This window comes from Papio anubis, chromosome 1 (genome assembly GCF_008728515.1).
Source record: "Papio anubis isolate 15944 chromosome 1, Panubis1.0, whole genome shotgun sequence".
NCBI lineage: Eukaryota > Metazoa > Chordata > Mammalia > Primates > Cercopithecidae > Papio > Papio anubis.
The window spans coordinates 197,574,018-197,579,388 of NC_044976.1; positions in this window are offsets into that span (position 1 = coordinate 197,574,018).

Consider the following 5,371-nt stretch of genomic DNA (forward strand, 5'->3'; position numbering starts at 1 on the left):
TACAACTAGTGTATTAGTCTGTTCTTATCCTGCTAATAAAGACATACCCAAGACTAGGTAATTTATTTTTTTTAAAAAACCCACAGTTGTTTTTTTTTTAATAAACCCACAGTTCCACATGGCTGGGTAGGCCTCACAATCATGGCACAAAGCAAGGAGGAGCAAAGTCACAACTTACATGGCAGCAGGCAAGAGAGCATGTGCAGGGGAACTGCTCTTTATAAAACCATCAGATTCATGAGACTTACTCACTATCATGAGAACAGCATGGGAAAAATTCACCCTTGTGATTCAATTACCTCCCAATGACACATGGGAGAGCCACAATTCAAGATGAGATTTGGGTGGGAACACAACCAAACCATGTCAAATAGAAAATAAGAAAAGAGCATCCGTCAAACTTAACTTACCAAAAATAAAAACTAGAAGGGTGATTTTTTTACCATAAAATTTACAGTTTATTTAAAATTAATACTTAACTGCAGCAAGACTGTGGTGAGATGAGCCATCAGAGGCAGCACCAGTGACAGTGCAGAAACTTGTCTAAGTTTCTTTCTTACAAGGAATTTGTCAACATGTATCAAAGACCTTCAAAATGTTTCTATGGCTATTGGCCCAATAATTCTACTTCTAGTTTAAATATGCCCATTACACTGTGCTCTCTATAATTATAACTTTTTATAACAACCTAGATATAGAATAGAAAAATGGTAAAAACTTTATGCTACATCCATAAGATAGACTATCATGCAGTGATAAACATAAAATTTGGCAACAATTTTTTAATCATATAATTATGATTTTAAAATTAGGAAAGCCTAGGCACAGAGGCTCATGCCTGTAATCTTAGCACTTTGGGAGCTCAAGGAGGGAGGATCACTTGAGTGCAGGCATTTAAGACCAGTCTGGGCAACATAGTGAGACCCCATTTCCACAAAAAATACAAAAAAAAAAAGTAAAGAAGGTACAAACTTGTTATAATCGATGCAATCGTTACTATGTAAAAATGTATGTGCATTAGTAAGCTATTGCTGCATAATGAAGTACTTCTCCCCCAAAACTTATTAATCAAAAAATCATTCATTTCACTCATAATTGTGCAGGCAATTTAGGCTGTGCTCAGCTGGGCAGTTCTTTACATCTAGGTTTATCTCAGCTGGGCTTGTTTGGGCATCTTTGATTTTAGCTGGCATGGCAATTCAGAGTGGGCTACTCTAAAATGATCTCAGATTGGATGATTTATCTGTTCTTCAAATGATCTATTCTTCAGCAGGCTATCTTGGGGTTGTGCTCATAGTGTATCTGGGCTTCAAGAGAGAGCAGAAATGTGCAAGGCTCAGAATAGGCACACCATCACTTATGCTACATTCTATTTTCCAAACCAAGTCATGACAAGAACTAAAGGGGTGGAGGGAAGAGATTCTATCTCTCAATGGAGCTTCAAGGTCACATATCAAGTGGCAAGAATACAGGCAGGGATGGAAAACTGGGGGAATTTTTGTAATTAAGCAATCATACCTATGCTTTGTAATTAAGCATAGAGAAAAGTTTAGAAGATAATACACCAAAATATTGACATTGTATTCTGAATGGTAGAATTATTGATAATTTTTTGTTTTGTATACTTTTCTGGTTTTCACCTTTTCTATAAATAAGCAAGCTTTATTTTTATAAGCAGATAAAAATAAATATGTAAAAATTTTTACCCACTCTACATAAACCTGGTGATATAGACACATCAAAGTAATTGTGGGGTCACAGAAGGAGATACTTGGCATAGTCTGGGGTGGATGATGGAGAAAGCTTCTCGAGGGGATGACATTTGGTCTGGGCATTCAAAGAAGTATGAGGAGGATTTTGCTAAGCCAAGGACGATAAGGGCGTTCTAGGACAAGCATACGTGTGAGAAACAACATATTGTTTAGTAAAATCAAAGAGCTAAAATAATGACAGGTAGAGATGACCCAGAGAGGAGCTGTGAGAAAATATAGAATGGGTCCAGAAGAGAAACCTGTGCAATTTGAGGGGAGAGAACTGAAAGGAAATGGGGAGGGCTGGGGGTTGTGCTGGGGGGAAGCTTACATTTTACTGACTGAAAGTTAGCTATGGAAACCTAGCCCTTGAAACTCAAGAGCTGGATAATTTTGAAATGGGATTCTTTTTATGGTCTTAAACATATTGTTATGGTCATGTCAACACTGGTGCTGAACAGGGGAATTTGCTTATAGCTGAGATCAAAACTCCCAGAAAAATAAGGAGCAAAAGTAAAAGTAAAAGGTTGGCCATCTATTTTCTCAGCAGCATCAACTATCCCCCCTTCCCCTTTCGAAGCATAGAGAATCTGAGCAACTGCCTTGCTATGGAAGATTTTTAGAGCAGGATTAATCAGCACCTGCTGATTAAATTTTGGGCTATAAAATTGCAATATAGCTGTCACAGTTCTAGTGACTGTAGTCCGTGTTATGTGTTTTCCAATGAAGTGCTTAATTAAAATGAATGCCTAGATATTTAAATTCCTAGAACCAATCAATCAGCTGGTTGTTTATGACTTATCAAACGGCCCCTTTTATCCCTAGTGTGTTGTGGTATATAATGTAGTTTGTGACTTCTAAACCAGAAGTTAACCTATACTCCTGAGAATTGAGTTCATAATCTCATGAGCACCTAACTTTATCAAAGGAGATAAATGCAGCAAAACACACTAACTGCTACGTTAATGAAGACATGAACAACAAAAGATAATGTGTGGTAATCCAATCACTGGCTTCCAAATGCCTCCTCTCCCAGTACATTCTCAACCCTTTCCTATTTTTAAGAAGTCTCAGGTTGGGTGTGGTAGCTCATGCCTGTAATCCCAGCACTTTGGAAGGCCAAGGCAGGAGGATCACTTGAGCACAGGAGGGTGAGATTGAGCCTGTAGTGAGCCATGATTGTGCCACTGCACTCCCACTTTGGGTGAAAGAGCAAGAGTTATAGAGGAAAGAAAGAAAGGAAGGAAGGAAAGGAAGGAAAGAAAGAGAGAAAAAGAGAAAGAGAGAGAGAAAGAGAGAAAGAAAGAAAGAGGGAGGAAGGAAGGAAGGAAGGACGGAAGGAAAAAGGAAGTCTCAGTAATTAAACATTTATGTTGCATGAAAAAGCAATTGACACCAGTGAAAAAAATTCTTTGTTTTACTTCCTTCTGCAACTTTTTTTTTTGGCTTTTTATGATGGTGGGCAGAGAACTGAGAGAAATGGAATTTTTCTTTTAATGATAAATTAATTTTAATTGGCATTGTTAGATTTAGCAAATAAAAACTACAGGATGCCGCCCAGTTAAATTTGAATTTCAGATAAATGGTGAATACCTTTTTAGTATAAGAATACCCTAAACTTTTATTTGTTTATTTGCTGTATTTTATTTGGCAACCCTAATTTTAAGGCTTTGCTAAGATCACAAAGTCCTTCTCTAGAGACACTATGGGACTACTAATAGGCAAGGGAGAACACAGACGTGAGGTAAGACATCAGACCATGCTCCCTTATGGCAGAACAAAGGCAGAACTGTTTCCTTGAGCCCCAGGTAGGTTATCTTCCATGAGGACACCCTAGTACACTTTGGCTGGGCAAGTCATTTGATGAATTTCACAATCTTCCAAATGAGTCCATGGAATTTCAGGTAGCATACCCAGAGAGAAATAAACTTCTTTAGACCAAACTACAAATTAACAAATTTGAGAGCCAACATTTTGACTGCTGGCAGCTATCCAGTCCAAATGTACAGTTGAGCATGGTGGCTCACACCTGTAATCCCCACAATTTGGGAGGCCGAAGCAGGAGTTTAAAAAAATCAGGACTTTGGCCGGGCGCGGTGGCTCAAGCCTGTAATCCCAGCACTTTGGGAGGCCGAGGCGGGTGGATCACGAGGTCAGGAGATCGAGACTATCCTGGCTAACATGGTGAAACCCCGTCTCTACTAAAACTACAAAAAACTAGCCGGGCGTGGTGGCGGGCGCCGGTAGTCTCAGCTACTTGGGAGGCTGAGGCGGGAGAATGGCATGAACCCGGGAGGCGGAGCTTGCAGTGAGCCGAGATCACGCCACTGCACTCCAGCCTGGGAGCACAGCAAGACTCCGTCTCAAAAAAAAAAAAAAAAAAAAAAAAAAAAATCAGGACTTTATAAAAACACAAAAATACTAACTGCCAATGAAAATGTTCACTTTAAGAAATATAACTAACTTAGGAAGAACCCCCTATACATCAACTAGAGCAACCATAAAATAGAATTTGGACGCTAATCTTCAATTTCTTCCTCATTAAAAAATTAGAAAAAAAATTTTTGCTAGATTGGTTAAGACAAGAGAAAAAATAATCTCGGTTGTAGAAACCACCAGAGTTTTCTTCTTCCATCTAGTCCTAATTTTGGAGATTCTGCCACATATTACATTCTGTTCTTGTCCCATACTTATCTCTCTGGGATGATGTTTCCATGTTTCAAGGTCTTTATTACTATGTAAAGATTTTTCTTAGTATCTATTTGCAATTGCTCCTTGTTTTTTTCTCAGCTTTAAGTCCTGAGTGTTTTCCAAGTATACTGCTAAGGAGGTTTGCTCCTTCCAATACACTCTGCCAAATGTGTGCTAATTACTTACCACATTAGGAATAGCTTCACTATTTGTCTGCTTGGTGCTACAGCTCAGCTTTCTAGTCCTCACTGCCTGTGCAATCAGCATTCTTCTCCACCGGATCTATATGCCAGCGTGAGAGGAGGGTGTTTCTCACCTTTTGGGGAGGAAGTATTTATTAAGAGTCTGATTTGAAAATAAATTTCCCACAGAACAGAAACACTGTTTCTGAAACACATTTCATCCATTCATTCCTCCACAAATTATTATTGAGCACCTGTTATATGCTAAGCACGATACTAGGCCCTGGGAACATAACTGTGAACAACAAAAAAATGTGGAAGTCTAGTGTGGAAGTCAGCTATATATACAACCATTCCAACAGTGTCAAATGTTCTTGATAGAAAATGATCAAGTTGACATGTGAGAACGCCACAGAGGGACTCTGAGATTAGGAAAGACTTTTTGGAAGAAATGATATTTAAGCTGAATAGTATTTAGTAAACTTAAAAGAAGAGTGTGGAAACGGGATGTACCAAACAGCACGCGCGAAGGTCCCTAGGGAGAGATTTAGAGGATGATATAATTGTGGAAATGAAAAGAATATAAAGGAGTCTTCAGTAGATCCACAAATATCTATGGAGTGCCTACTACATGCCGAGCATTGTTCTACAATCTGGAGGTACAGCTTTGAGTATTATATACACTGAGGAGGAGCTTAAATCCTGGTGGAGGAAGACAGACAACAAATAGGGAAGTATTAATAAGAT